Here is a 16,646-nt window from a genome sequence, read left to right on the forward strand (position 1 = left end):
ACATTCGACCGATTTTTACATCTTTATATTTCCACCTCACTTATAGATCATTATCACAGAATTATGAGTTCGACAAAAACATACTTTCTAAATGCATGCATTCTTCCAGGCCGTGCTTCTGCCATGGTGCCCATGTCTGCATATTCTTCTTGTTCTCATAAATGCATTATAATCAGCTACTTCTCATTTTCAGTGGCCTGATTAAACAGATAATTGATCTTTTTAGAATTATTCATGAAATAAGAGCAATCAAGGTCAGAGTGTGGGCCAACTCTATCTGCTTAGACAGTGCATGAACTATTTGACTATAATATGTGAAATCTCACAGTCAGATACTGTGTATCCAGGTAAATAATGAAAGTGACCACTCTGGCCATTTCAATGTCAGTAAATAGCTGGTTTCATTGTAAAACTATTTACTGGCATGAACTCATGGTCCAAATCAGTCAGACACATAGGATGACTAGGGCTTGGAAAAAGAGGAACATATGTTAAAGAAAATATGTAGAGGTAGAGACAAATGAAAAATTATGTCAAGTCAGATACGGTGACTCATAACTATAACCCCAGTACTTAGGATGGAGAGGCAGGCTGATCTGAAGTGGAAGGTCATCCTTGGCTACATAGAAAGTTCAAAGCAAGCCTGGAGTACATGAGACCCTGGTCTATCAGTTCAGGCTAGCTGACCTTTTTACCCTTTCCTGGATGACTCAGCCTATCCATGGTTCTGTGGGAGGCTCAAGATATAACTTGTTGTTATCTTGTAGCTTGGGCCTGCATGCCATTTAGGGGATGGAGTTTTTAAAAAAAGAAAGCCTATCAGTTGCTGGGGGAGGGGCTCACAAGGCTTCCCCCCTCCCTGAGGATTTATAGGCAGTTAATAGTTGTTGGGGAAAGACACAGTCCTTTCCTTCAGTGATGTGATGTAGTCTTTGGTAAGTTGCCCATGTTCTTGCAAATAATCTTTTGCCATGGCCATATAATCAACTGCAGTTGACCTCATTGAATCATCTCAGAATAAATAACTGAAAAGACATAAAACTAGAAGGAAGGCTTGTGTGAAGAGGAACAGGATCAGTGGGACTTGGAGAGGGACAAAGAAGGGTAATGGGGAGTGTGATCAAAATACATTGTATATGTGTATGAAATGTCATAATGAAACTCATCATTATGTATAATCAATAAATGTTCCTGAAAACAAAGTATTTCAAAGAGACAGAGGGTTTCTGAGTGTTTAATATAGTAATAACACAAATTATGAAGCTGAATGGATCATGCAATCCCTTTAACATAGGGTACATTCAAATTTGTTTTGTGTCTTTGGGTTTTGTTTTGCCTTGCTTTTGAAACAGGCCTTGGGTCTGTAGCAAAGCCTGACCTTGAACTCACAATCCTCCAGCCTCGGCCTCCATATTGCTGGGCTTATAGGCACCCCTTCCCAGATGGGCGCATTCAGTTTCACATGGATATCTTAGGGCAGAAATAATTCAAAACCTGCATCTCTTCCCTCACAAGCTTTTTCACTCATTGGCGGTATTGATGTTCTGTCCTAAAGCTGTTAGTACCTCCAGGACCTGCTAAACTTCCTCCTTGATAGAAGGGCACTCATGATCCCTTTATATTCTTTTTTATGTGCATTTGTGGTGTGCATATTCATGTGTGTGGGTGCATGTGTGTATGCATATGCATGCAGAGGTCAGGAGACAACATTGAATATTATCATCAGGTCACTGCCCATGTATGTTTTGGGAACAGATCTGTTATTAAATTGAGCTCATCAATTAGGCTAAACTGACTTATCCAGTGAGTTCCAGACATCCTGTTATATCTGCCTTGCCAGCACTGGGATTACAGGTATATGCCACTGTGCCCCACATTTATGTGGGTAATAGGGATCAAACTCAGATCCTCATGCTTGCAATGCAAATACTTTACCAATTGAACTTGTCCTGCCTAGGTGACAATTGCTTTGTCTAGCAAGATAAGGCCACTGATAGCTGAGTTGGCACTTGTTTACTCTGCAGCAGGTACCATTCTAAACCTGTTGGCATTCTAATTCATTTAATTTTCCTATGATCCTAGGTGAGGCACTCAAGTATTACCCTAGCTTTAAAGATGAGGAAAATGAAGTATGGCAAGATTCAATAATTTGCTTAAGGTTGGCATAGGATATCTGTAGAAGAAGGATTGGGAATTCCAATACAAGTGGTCAGGCTGGAGTTCTAGCTCTTAGTCACACTTCTCCTACCTTTAAGAGTGGAAGTAGTGGTGCTCAGGAGATTGCTAACTTGTTAAAGACACTTGCTTGCAGAGCCTACTGGCCTAGGTACAATTCCCCAGCTACTCATATAAAGCTGGACAGAAGCAAGAGACCCTGGCATGCTGCCACCCCCCCACACACACACACATTCAAATACAAGAGTGGAAGTAGCCCTGAACAGTTATAGCTGCATTTTTCTCTAGAAAGTAAAGGGTTATACTTTGCTAGTTTTTCTAGATAGAGTTGTTTATGTCCCTTATACAGAAAAGCATCATTTTGGGCTGGAGAAGTAGTTCCTTTGGGTGAAGTGCTTGCCTGACCAGCATGAGGACCTAAGATTGATCCCCAGATTCCACATAAAAATTATGCATGACCGTAATCCCAGTGCTGGGGAGATGGAGACAGAGGGTTCGCTGGGGCTTGCTGGCCCACCAGACTAGCCTGACTAGTGAGCTCCAGGCCAATGAGACACACTGTCTCCAAACAGTTGGATCGTGTTCCTGAGAAGCAGTACCCACAGTTGTCCTCTGGCCTCCAAATGTACATTAACACATGTGCAAGTGCACACACACACACACACACACACACACACAACACTTTATATATAAATGCACACAAGTACACCCATACAGTTATTAAAAAACAATAATCACGAGCTGAAGAGATTGCTTAGTGGTTAATACATTTGCCTGCAAAGCCAAAGGACCTCTGTTCAATTCCTCAGAACCCAAGTAAGCCAGATGCACAAGGTAACACATGCATCTGGAACTTGTTTGCAGGGGCTAGAGGCTCTAATGTGCTCATTCTCTCTCCCTTTCTCTCTCTCTCTCTCTCTCTCTCTCTCTCTCTCTCTCTCTCTCTCTCTCTCTCTCTTTCTCTCAAATAAACAAATAAAAATGAAAATTAAAAAAAAAATTAAAATGGAATCACGTTGAAGTTTGATTGACAATTTGCCCACCTCTTGCCCAAAGCCATCTTTAACTGTTCTGCTACAGTTCAGATGACTCCATAGAGATTCGAGAATGGCATTCTCCAGCATCAAACTAAGTTCTGGTTAGGTTTCTCTCAAGGTCCAAGGAGCTCAGGCCACCTGGTGATTAGGCTTCACTGATTCGGTCTCCCTAATGTCCTTCCATTTCCAGCCAGGCTCAACCTCTGGCAGTCTGTTTCTCACTGGGCCTCGTTGCGTCCATGAGGGGTTTATAAAGGGAAGTCTGTCTCTTAGTACCAACTGTACCCATCAGGACAAGGATATGGCTGCCTTTGTCCAGATGGCAAAACCCAGGAATCCGTGGGTTGCCATGAGGAGAGTCATTACCCAGTGCAAAGATTCTCAGTCTGTCATTTGGCTAACACTGATCAAGTGCATCAGGGGAAATAATAATCATGGTGGTCTGTGGAGAAAGGTTCCATGCTACTGAAGCAGGTAGGAACTCTGGCTTCTCACTTGAAACTCTCCTTCTTATCCATCAAAAATCCTACAAAATGGCTATGTTTATGCCCTTTCATTAATGCTGACCTCACTTTGAGTTAGGGAATCTTCATTTTACAGATGGCAGTGGATATCAATGACCTGTTCAAATTACCTTTCACTTTTTTTTTTTTTTTGAGATAGGGTCTCACACTAGCCCAGGCTGACTTGGAATGCACTATAGTCTCAGGCTGGCATTGAACTCTTGGTGATCCTCCAACATCTACCTCCCAAGTGCTGGGATTAAAGGTGTGCACCACCATGCCCAGATTTTCACTTTTACTTCTTATAATCCTAAAATTATTATGTGAATTACCTATGCCTTTCCAGTGGACTGTGTTTTTTTTGTATTTTTTTATTTTTTTTTTTGGGGGGTCTGAACTATTCAGAGTTGTAGTCTATATAGTATAACCAATTCTGGTTGGATGGATCTGCCTAAAGACATGTAGAATGGCCTGGGTTCTGAAGAACAATACATAATGTAAGCCAAAGGCTGACATGGAGATCTGTAGCAGCAGAAATAGCATTTACTATTTTACAACTACATGACAAGTAAGAAAATTCACAATCGTTTCTAAATAGCAATATCACGAATTTACCCTGTATTCTCTATTTTCCTAAAATCATTAAGCCTTGTCTTCATAAGTCATGGTTCAGTGTGTATATGAAGAGCTTCATGCAATCAAGGGTGGGGAGAAAATCCCATGTAAGCATGCTGTAATTTTAAATATGAATGCTATAAATACCAAATGTTAGCTAGTTTGCTTAGAGAAACCATGAAAGAAAATGTGAGCAAAGATTTCATTGTATCCTTTCCCCAGATACACCTCTGGTAACACTATTTTCATGGTCTACAGGTAAACATACTAGGTATGGTGGTGTATGTCTGTAATCCCAGCACTCAGGGTAGAGGCAGGAAAATCTTAAATTCTAAGTCATCCTCAGCTACACAGCAAGTTTAAGGCAGCCTGGACTACATGAGACTCTTTATCAAAAATAAGGTGGGGGGGAGAGCCGGATGTGGTGGCACATGCCTTTAGTCCCAGTACTTGGGAGGCAGAGGTAGGAGGATTGCCATGAGTTTGAAGCCACCCTGAGACTACGTAGTGAATTCCAGGTGAGCTTGAGCTAGAGTGAGACCCTACCTTGACAAAGAAAAAAGAAAAAGAAAAGAAAGAAAAAGAAAAGAAAGAAAAAGGAAAGAAAGAAAAAGGAAAGAAAGGAAAAAGGAAATTATGAAAACATGGGCATGTTAATTATCCTAATTTGATAAGTATATGCTGTAAATACACACACACACACACACACACACACACACACACACACATATATATATCACTGTAACCCATAATTATGTACAATTATTACATTCCACTTAAAAAAGAAAATAATAAATAAACAAATAATAAAAGCTAGCAAAAGTAAGTAAAAGATGGTGGCTCTTAAATTCATGCATGCTATTTTGTGGGTTTTTTTTTATTTAGTTGGTTTTGGGTTTTTTTGTGTGTGTGTTTCGAGGTAGGGTTCCACTCTAGCTCAGACAGAGCTATGTATTCACTATGTATTCTCAGAGTGGCCCCAAACTCAGCAATCCTCCTACCTCTGTCTTCCAAGTGCTGGGATTAAAGCATCCCCCACCAGGCCTGGCTCATATTTCTTTTTAATGCTGCTTATTTAAAAAATGAAATAGTTCTTTCTTTGGCAGCATGTATACTAAAATTGGAATGATACAGAGAAGATTACCATGGATCCTGCATAAAGATGGCATGCAACTTTGTGAAGCATTCCATATTTTAGAATACAAAATAACCAATATGCATAATTTCTTGATTCTCATTAGCCTTATAGGGATGTTGGTTTCATAGTGGAGAGTTATCATCAGATTTTTCCCACTACTTCCTTAAAAAATAAACCTTTGGTGAAGTTCTGGAATCATCACAAGCGTCACAACAAAACAAAATGAAAGATGCATAATTCCTATGGATTTGTTTCCCAGGCAAAATGTCAAGGTTGAAATGCTTTTCTCATGCCCGATGTTACAATCAATATCCCAGCAGTGAAAAACCATGGCGTTAAAAAGGAATAAAAATCTCCCAAATGTGACTGTGCTTCTGGTAGGACATTTTAAGTATGCATCTCTAGTATATCTGGGTCAGTGCTGTACTTTTATTCACTAGAGACAATAGAATTCTTTTATTTTGTTGTTGTTTTGTTTTTCGAGGTAGGATCTCACTCTACCTCAGGATGACCTGGAATTCACTATGGATTCTCAGGGTGGCCACCAACTCATGGCGATCTCCTACCTCTGCCTCCTGAGTGCTGGGATTAAAGGCGTGTGCCACCACTCCCGGCTGACAATAGAATTCTTTATGATTTTGTATGTGGATGTTTTGTTGCTGTTGCTGTTATTGTCAAGAGACAAGGTTTTACTCTATAGCCCAGACTGGCCTTAAATTCATGGTCATCCTCCTGTCTTTGCCTTCTAAATGCTGGGATTATAGGAACAAACCACTAATCCGGCTTTAATGTTTGAATTTTGTGTTTGAATTCTTATTCTACAGACCTTTTTCCATGGGTGTTTGCTCACATGTGTGTATGAATGCACATACACTTGCATGTCTGTGTATGGAAGCCAGAGGACAGCTTTCAGTATCATTCCTCTGGAGCTATAACTTCCTTCTTTCCCTTCCTCCCTTCCTCCCTTCCTCCCTTCCTCCCTTCCTCCCTTCCTCCCTTCCTCCCTTCCTCCCTTCCTCCCTTCCTCCCTTCCTCCCTTCCTCCCTTCCTCCCTTCCTCCCTTCCTCCCTTCCTCCCTTCCTCCCTTCCTCCCTTCCTCCCTTCCTCCCTTCCTCCCTTCCTCCCTTCCTCCCTTCCTCCCTTCCTCCCTTCCTCTCTTCCTCTCTTTCTCTCTTTCTCTCTTTCTCTCTTTCTCTCTTTCTCTCTTTCTCTCTTTCTCTCTTTCTCTCTTTCTCTCTTTCTCTCTTTCTCTCTCTCTCTCTCTCTCTCTCTCTCTCTCTCTCTCTCTTTCTTTCTTTCTTTCTTTCTTTCTTTCTTTCTTTCTTTCTTTCTGAGACAGTATCACACATTGGCCTGCAACTCACCAAGTAGGCTATACTGGCTGACAAGTGAGCCCCAGGGATCTTCCTGTCTCTACCTCCCTACCACTGGAATAGTAATCATGCACCACCATGCCTGTTTTATTTTTATTTTGTTTTGTTTTGTTTTTGTTTTGATTTTGTATTTTTTGGCTTTGTTGTTGTTGGTTTTCCAAGGTAGGGTTTCACTCTAGCTCAAGCTGACCTGGAATTCAGTATGTAGTCTCAGGGTGGCCTTGAACTCATGGTGATCCTCCTACCTCTGCCTCCCAAGTGCTGGGATTAAATGCATGCACCACCATATCTGGCTCTGTTTTTGTTTTTGTTTTGAGGGGGATTCTGATGGCTTCTTGTCTTGCGCTTGCAAGGCAAGCATATTACTAACTTGTTTCTCCAGCTTCTGAGAGCGTTCTTTTCTATTTACATAGTCATACATTCTTGTACTCTCTCATAGGTTGATTAGAAAGAACACTTTGCCTGGTCTTCACATTTTAGAACTGACATTATTGATAAAATACTATAGTTTATTGAAGTATTTCATAAAAGGACTTTTTTCAAAATACTGATGGCTTATGAACGAATGATTATAATAGAATTCAAGGATTCACAAATCAATACAAAATTTAAAAATGAGAAGACATAATGGGACTGTGGGGGGGAAAGTAAGTCACCAATGGATCATAAAATTTTGTAATAGAGTCCCGTTCGTTTATTTCTAGACATTTGTACAATGAATGATGGCATGAAAAAAATTGGAGTTAAGGATGTAGCTTGGTGGTATAATACATGTCTATCATGCCTAACATGCATAAAGTCCTGGAGCTGATCTTATTTTTTAAAACAAAGAAATGGCCAAGTGTGGTGACACAGTCCAATAATCTTAGGATTCAACAGCCTGAGGAAGGAGGATCACAAGTTAGAACCTAGCAAGGGCTACATAGCAAGAAAGACCCTGTCTCAAGTGTATGTGTGTGTGTGTGTGTGTGTCTGTATGTGTATGTGTGTGTGTATGTGTGTGTGTGTGTGTGTGTGTGTGTGTGTGTGTGTGTGTGTGAGAGAGAGAGAGAGAGAGAGAGAGAGAGAGAGAGAGACTTGGCACATGTTTTTACCCACAGGACTGCTGAGGAGGGAATAACTAATTTCAACTACATTTTATAACTATAGTAAAAATATTTGAAAACTTACATATGTTAGTGTTAACTTTGCTCTAAGAAATGATACAGAGTGAGCTGTCATTTCTTTATGCTAAGTCTATATTACATTTTATTTTTGTAATTTTGAAAATAATTTGATTGTCCCAAGTAGAAAGCACTGGTGTAAGTCTGGGGACTATTCTGGAAAGTCTTTCAAATAAGTAATTATTTCTCATAATGAGTATAATAAATGAACTATGCTAATTTTGAACAGTACTAATTTTCAGCACTTTAAAATTCCAGTTTTATGGTACTAAGATATAACCTCTTGATTTTTATGATGTTTAAGATTATCTTGGTTATTGCCATGGCAAATCTTCATAGCCAAAGATTATGAGTGTGTCCCAGTTCCTTTTGTTGATGAACCAGGAAGGGATTAAAGTTCAAGTGTGTACAAAAAACGGCAGCCTGTCTGCAACTTAAACAGAATAAGCTGATGATTCAGACGTGGTTCAATACTGAACACTGGCAGAATCTAAATTGTAATCAATTGTTTGTATCAATCAATTATATAGGGGTGCATATGTGTGTTCATGCACATGTGAGTGCAAGTGTGAGGACATGTGTGTGTGCATGCATGTGGTAACCAGAGATGTCTTCCTCACTCACTCTCCACTTTAGTATTTTTAAAACATTTTATTGACAACTTCCATACATATACACAATGTACCCTGTGCATAACAACATCCTACAAACCTCCTTTTGTCCCTGCCCTCTATTCCCCTCCACTGAATTTCTTCTTTCCAAATACTTACTCTTCCATTTTGTTGTGTTTTTATGCTCTCATCTTATGCAGGTATTGCACAGGTAGTGATAGCCACTGTGAGGTTATGAATACAACCACCGTTTTGTATCAGGAAGACAGTGGTATAAAGCACTCCTCCACATTCTTTAGGTCTTATGATTTTTAAATTTGTTTGTTTATTTATTTGAGAGAGAGAGAAAGGCAGATAGAGAGAGAATGGGCACACCAGGGCCTCTAGCCACTACAAATAAACTTCAGATGCATGTGCCACCTTGAGCATCTGGCTTACATGCATCCTGGAGAATTGAACCTCGGTCCTTAGGCTTCATAAGCAAGTGCATTAACTGCTAAGCCATATCTAAAGCCCTAAGTCTTATATTCTTTTAACTACCTCTTCCACAGTGATCCCTGGACCTTGGAGGATAGGATAGAGATGTTTCATTTTGTACTAAATGCTCACTCATCTGTTTCTTCTTCTCAGCACTTAGAATCACCATATTTTTAGAAACAAGGGCTCTTGGTGAACCTGGAACTCAGCAATTTGAAAAGAATAACTTGACAACAAATCCTAGACATGTTCCCATCTCTACCTTCCTAGAGCTGAGGTTACAGGTGCAAACCTCCACAACTGGCTTTTAGGTTGGTGCTGGGGATCCAGACTCAGGTCTTCATACTGGTGTGGTTTGGGATGGGATGGGATGGGATGGGATGCACTTTACCCACTGAGCCATATCCCCAGTCCAGTAGTCAAATAATCATAAAAATCATAAAGAAGATAGCATTTCTACAAATGAGGCATCTTAAACATTCTGAAGGACATGTTAGTAGCTTTTGGAAGAATTGAGAAGGTGAAGACAACCTGTGATACATAGTAAGATTTTCTGAAAAATAAAAATAAAAACAACTAGGAGACAGGAACGGGGACAAAAGAAGGCAATGGGAGAGCACAATGCTCAAAGTATGCTATGTACACTATGAAAATCAAAATAAACAACTGTTGGGTGTGGTGGCACAAGTCCATATAATTCCATCACTTGAGGGGTGGAACCAATATGGTTACCTAGGGTGTTTGGGGCCAACCTGGACTACACGAGTCCCTGGCCTAAAAATTCAAAAAAAAGTCTGAGGTGACTTTAGGTAAATAGAGAATATCTTTATTTAATTTTTTTTGAGACTGGATAATGTACCTCAGGCTGACCTCAAACTCCCTGTGTAGCCACGCATAGCATTAAACTTGTGATCTCCTGCTTCCACCTCCTGAGCAGCTCAGATGATAGGCACATGCCACCATGCTTAGTTTATACAGGGCTAGAGCTTGAACCCAGAAGTTAATGCATGCTAGACAAGCATTCTACAAATGAAGCTACATTTCCAGTCCCAGAAAATACTAACTAGAACATGATTGGGGGCCTATTGGTGATTGCCCATATCTTTATCAGGTTGATGGGCATTTAACAAAGTGGGATAGCAGTAATGATGACAGGTACTCCATCTCAGCTCAAGGACTTTCATAGTACACCATGAGATTTCAGATTTAGCTGGCCCTGTCTTTATAGTACTAGGGCTGCATGTCTTCAATGGATGTATGCTGAATGAAGAGTTCCTTCTTTCCCCCTTGAGACCACCTGTGTGACATGATGGGCACTGATCTGGTGTCTGATGTTTAGAGAACTTGATAATCAACTTACATATAAATGACCAAACCCAAGAAAGCATTTCCTCTGTAGGAGGCTCATGAATGATAAATTACAGAATTGCCATTAGCTTGGGAAATTCATGTGCTCTCTGGATAATTGGGAAATTCAGTAGGCTCATACCTACTAAATTTAAAATGAGACAACACAATTGCCATATCTGAAATGGTTCATAAAGGAAACATTTGAAGGGATCTGGGCCTAAAGTCCCCACATCCAAAAGAAACTCTAGAAACTCTTGCTTTCTTCAAGAGCATAATTTTAATTTATAGTGGCCAAAAGCTAAGCCTTCCCAAATAAAATGGCCACATAGATCTTGGCTCACAGCTCGGGACAGAAGTTAAATTTCAGATTCCTTAGCAATTAATACAAAACAATCTTGGATTCTACTCTGACGAGTGAATCTTTTCAGTTCTTTTATGGATGCTGTCTCCCAGATTCTGCACTGAAAGGTCAAACACAAATTCTACAGTGTACTTTTGAATTGGCCCAGCAGGCTCACCTCCTAAAAGCCTAGCATCCTTAGAATTATTTGGAAGAATTGTGAAGGTCATGTTATTAGCTTTTGGAAGAATTTTGGAAGAATTGCCAAAGTCACAGCTGGAAATGTGAATGGCGGAGTAGTTTAAAAATGCAGCTATGGCCTTAGAGCTGGATAACAGGAGCCAAGTGCCATAATTTTAAAATAGTCTAAAAATATATAGAAATTAACCTGGAAGAATAGGGTAGGAAATGCTCATTACATCACCCTAAGGAGCACATTTTTATGGTCATATTTGGTGAATGAGAATTTTATGTTTAAAAAAATATGTCTAAAAACCAGGGATGAAGAGATAGCTTAGCAGTTAAGGCACTTGTCTACAAAGCCAAAGGACCCAGGTACTACTTGCCAGTACCCACATAAAGCCAGATGCAAAAGGTGGCACAGGCATCTTAAGTTTGTTTCCTGTGGTTAGAGACTCTGGCACACCCATTCTTTATCTCTATCTATCTATCTATCTATCTATCTATCTATCTATCTATCTGCCTCTCTCTTTGCTTTGCTCATAAAAATAAATAAATAAATAAATAAATAATAAATAAATAAATAAATAAATAAATAAATAAATAAATAAAATATTTTAAAAATAGGGGGCCTAGATAGATGGCTTCATGGTTAACTTGCCTGGGAAATCTAAGGGATCAGGCTAAATTCCACAGCACCCACATAAGTCAGACGCCCATGTTAGGGCATCTGTCTAGAGTTTGTTTGCAATGGCTAGAGGCCTTGGTGCACACATTCTCTCTCTCTCTCTCAAATAAATACATATTTTAAAAATATTTTTATGAGAGAGAGAGAATGAGAGAGAGAGAGAATTGGCATGACACAGCCTCCAGCCACTGCAATAGAACTCCAGACATTTGTGCTACCTTGTGCACATGTGCAATCTTGTGCACCTTAATCGCCTTGTGTGTCTGGCTTTCATGGCATATGGAGAGTTGAACGTGGGTCCCCAGGCTTTTCAGGCAATCACATTAATTGCTAACCCATCTCTCCAGACCAAATAAATAAATATATTTAACGTTTTTTCTTAAACCAACTGGGAAACTGGGTTGGAGAGATGGCTAGCAGTTAAGGAGCTTGCCTGTGAAGCCTGAGAACCCATGCTCAACTTTCCAGATCCCATGTAAGCCAGATGCACAAGGTGATACATGCACACAAGATAGCCCACAAGTCAAGTTCGATTGCAGTGGCTGGATTCCTAGGCATGCAAATTTTCTCTCTCTTTCCCTTTCATTAAATAAAAAAAAAAAAAATCAGGGAAACTATCTTTTTTTTTTTCTCCAAAGCTTTTATTCCAGCATGTTTATGTATAGCTAATTACAAATTGAAAACCATTTCCAAGTGCCTAGGGAGATGGCTCAGTGGTTAAAAACAATTGCTATGGAAGCATGATAGCGGGAGTTTGGACTCCCAAAGCCAGTGTGGCACAACTACAGCAATGGAAGGTTGAATCAGGAGACTACTTAAGTTTATGGGCTAGTTAGTGTGGCATTCCCAGTGGTAAATAACACGAGGGTCCCTGCCTTAAATAAGAAGAAAGGCAAGCACCAACACCCCAAGGTTGCCCTCTTACCTCTATACACACAAGTCATATACATATGCACAAGCATACACACCAAAAAGTAATTCCTAGATTTTCAAATATTTTTCAGATTCTTTATAATTGGTTGCTAGGATCCAAAAAGACAAAATTAGAAAAGCTTAATTTAATTTCCAGTAGGAATCTTAATAGCACAATAAACAAATCACAGGGACAGGAAGCAGAGAGAAGAACACAGCACTGAGGGTGCATTGACCCTTCAGCGTCACACAAAAAAGCCATTTGGAGCTGCTCTGCTCCTGGAAAACAGCCCTGTTTTGTCTTTGAGCCCTCAGTGATATTGTTGAAACACATCTTCAAAAACAGGAAACAGTGTGATTTTGATTTTCTGACAACCTCGCCCTTTCTCGTGAACCGCCAGCCTGACCTGAGCTATTAACTTGAATTCACACTAAAATAGGATAAAGGCAGAAACAAAAGAATTTCCTTTTCCCTTGAATCTCCACATTTCCTTCAGTAGCTATGGAGCAAAGTCCTTTCTGCTCATTCATGTGCCCATAAGCATTTGTGAAGCGAAGCCAGCATGAAGACAAGCGAGCTTGCTTTAGTTTTGGTTTGCAGCTAGAATGAGGAGGAACATTCATCTTCAAGAGAGGGGAAAGTAGCAAATTGCTTTGCATTCAAATAATATAAATAGCTCTGCATATTCAGTGGGTGAGAATGGTCTATTAGTAATTTTAGTAGGCACTTTTGCTTTGTCAGAAGAAAGCAAATCACTTTATAGAGGTGGAATGGAATGTCTGTTTTGTCTGTCTTTCCATACAGGGCGTTGACCTAGAATAGAGTTAGCAAACATTCTTAAAAGGGCCTGGTAGTGACTATATTTGACTTGCTGTTGTACCTATTGAATTATGTCATTGTCTTCTAATGGTAGCCACAGACAATCCATAAACAAGTGGGTATGGATCTGTGCCAATAAAACTTTATTTACAAAAATAAATGATAATCCAGATTTGCCTCCGTCCCCTGGCTGTAGTTTTCTGACTCCTTGATGATTATATTTCATGCTCTCTGACAGTGAGAATATAATTTTGACAAACCAAAGAGAATTTTTAAAAACTGCTTCCTTTCTCCCTGGCCAATGATTACTTTCCTTTAGCTTACATTTTAACTTGTGTTGGCCTTCCTGAAAGGGATCCTCTTTCTCTCTGCCTTCATCTGTCCATCTTCTGTCCACACTACTTTGCCTTGCATTGCACCTCAGAAATATTGGTGCAAAGATCTCTAGTGTCTTTCGCTTGATTCTCAAAGCCAGGAGTAGCTATTTCATCTGAGTCTTAACTTTCATCACCCTCAGAGATCTGTGAATGTACTGACCTTTACCCAACTCTGGAGGTCTCTGATACCCTGAAACACTGCCAAGGCTCTTGGTTGTCCATCAGAGCTAGAATAGAAGATCCTATTTCTGAGGACTCCACATGCTTGGGCTATAGGGCAATGGGAAATCAAGCTAGAGCTGAGTTGGAAGCCTCCTCCCTATTGACTAGCTGTTAGAATTCTGGAAAGACCTACACAGCCTGTTAGGGAAGAAAAAAACTCATCAATGGTGTTATCCAGCAGTGGACCCTGCAAGCTTCATGCCTCCCCCCCCCCCACCAGGCCAAATGTACCAACTTGTGCAGTGGTGTCATGTCTGTTATTAGGGAGAATCACTGCAATCTGATTGAACTTGAGGCCTGCTCCACAGAAGGAAATTCCTTCCTGGTACTAAAAACCTAATCAAAAGCCGACTGCTTTTGTCTGGCTAAGTGGATTTATTATGCCCACCAAACTACCCTCTAAATACTTAGGTTTATGCCCACATGTTAATACTATTGTTACTTTTGATTAGAGAAGCTTGTCTTTTCATATGGTACTGACCACTGAGATGATTCAAAATTCACCAAAGTACTAAGAATAAGTGGCCGTGGAGGGTTCAACAATAAGTGCGGCATCTCTATCACACCTTCCAAGACTCAGGGACAACTACAGAAGAGATGGTTGAAAGAATGTAAGAGGCAGAGGAAAGGAGGAGTGTTCACAATTCTGTCTTCCAGACACAGAATGGCCTTGATATTCATGATGTCACAGTGACTGATGTTACCTACACAAGATCTGCATAATAGGAAGGACAAACATATGACATAAAAATGATGTTTTGGTTAAGTCAGAAAAAAAAGGGATTCAGTAGAGGGAGAATTTCAGAGGAGGAAAAAGAGAAGGTGGCAGGTGGAAGAAGGGATTATGATTGTGGTATATTGTTAATATTTATGGATTTTTGGAAGTTGTTGATAAAAGCTTTTTTTTTTTTTATCCTGGCCTTTTCTGACCTGTAGACCCAGCTCACCAGCTTGTCCTTCTATGTCTTCCTGTGACATCATAGTCTGTAGTACTGCTTCATTTTCCTCCTTCTCCAACAGGATCAGCATTGATCTTATCTACTTAGCATTGGGAATTAGATCCATGGTCAATTTCCTCTTTCATTAAGTTTCCTTGAGATCATTGAGATAACCATAGCTTCATCTGCTTGCTTCTTTTAGCTGAGAAATTTAGACATCTTTGACACCCTACCTTCTTTTTTAAGGCCAGTCCAATGGACTGGCCTTATTAATGCAAGAGAGAGAGAGAGAGAGAGAGAGAGAGAGAGGAAGGGAGGGAGAGAGCGAGCGAGAATTGGCACACCAGGGCCTCAGACATTGCCATTGAACTGCAGATGTGCGCAAGTGTGACCTGGCACACTTGTGTCACTGCACAACTGGCTTACATGGGACTAGAGAGTTGAACATGAGTACTTAAGCTTTGCAGCAAGGGCCTTAACTGCTAATACATCTCTCCAGCCCATGACACTCCACCTTTGACCTGCAAGCAGTTGTATTACTGTTTCCCTGACTACCTCCACTTCATAAATCAGCCTCTTATCACCAAGTACATACAAAATGTACACAGCTTCTAGCCTCCCTCCAATGATGAATCCAAGCAATCACTCAGATTATCACGTGAAGCTCTTTAAAGATTCGAATCATATTCGAGGATGGTGGCACACTCCTGTAATCCTAGCACATGCCTGTAATCCTAATATTTGGGAGGTGGAGGTAGGAAAATTGGAAGTTATAGTCATGCTTGACTACATAGTTCAAGATCATCCTAAGCTACTAAAGACCCTGTATTAGGAAAAAAAAAAATAAGTCTCAGGTCTTGGGATATATGTAGCTCAGTGGTAAAGCACTTGCCTGGTAGGCATGATGTCCCAGAATTGATTCTTATAATTGATTCTTATTGATTCTTATTAAAAAGATAGAGTGATGAAATGTAGAACATTTATATTCAGAGCCCCTTTACAACTTTCATAAGCTATAGACACTTTCTCTTCTTGTATGACTACAATTCCAGAACTTGGGAGGTAAAAGCAGGAGGATAAACTTGGGTACATATCAAGTTGGAGGCTAGGCGGAGATAAATGAGTCTCTATTTAAAAAAAAAAAAAAGAAAAAGAAAGAAAATGTCTATGTGTATGTATTGTAGATATAATATATATGTATATCTTACCTTTCAAGATTATTGGGAGGGATATATGGCCCCCTATATAAAGTGCCTGGCACAAAGCACTTATTGAATGTCATTCACTGGAGCCAGTTGAACTAATGACATCAACAGTTGACTCAGATGTACTTTGAAATGAGTGGGTGTGGCTGCCTGTCTTATCTGTGGCCTGGGCACAGTGAATCTGGAAGAATGGCAGGAAAGGACTTACTTTAACTAAGAAGCCCTAGACCTACTTTTGTTTGTTTAGGGATCAAACCATAGCATCATGCATGATTCACAAGAATTTTACCACTGAGGTGCATTTCTAGCCCCCAGAAACCATAATTCATCAGACAGTTGTCATAATGCAGGGTGCCTCAGTATCGACACTGTGGACATTTAGGGCTGCATCATTCTCGATGCACTGTGTTTGGCAGCACACTTGACCTCTTCCCACCAGACACCAATGGCACCCTTAGGTGTGACAACCAAAAATGTCGATAGGCATGTTTAATTGTCTCATGGGAAACATAAAAAAACAAA

At 40.1% G+C, this 16,646-nt stretch overlaps 1 non-coding gene across 1 annotated transcript; it reads left to right on the forward strand.

Annotated features, from left to right (window-relative positions):
• The first annotated feature begins 5,420 nt into the window (after nucleotides 1-5,420).
• On the forward strand, nucleotides 5,421-5,527 carry LOC123456871. Its single transcript, XR_006634744.1, has one exon. It is a non-coding gene; the product is annotated as a U6 spliceosomal RNA (small nuclear RNA).
• Nucleotides 5,528-16,646: the final 11,119 nt, after the last annotated feature.

This window comes from Jaculus jaculus, chromosome X (genome assembly GCF_020740685.1).
Source record: "Jaculus jaculus isolate mJacJac1 chromosome X, mJacJac1.mat.Y.cur, whole genome shotgun sequence".
NCBI classification, from domain to species: Eukaryota; Metazoa; Chordata; class Mammalia; order Rodentia; family Dipodidae; genus Jaculus; species Jaculus jaculus.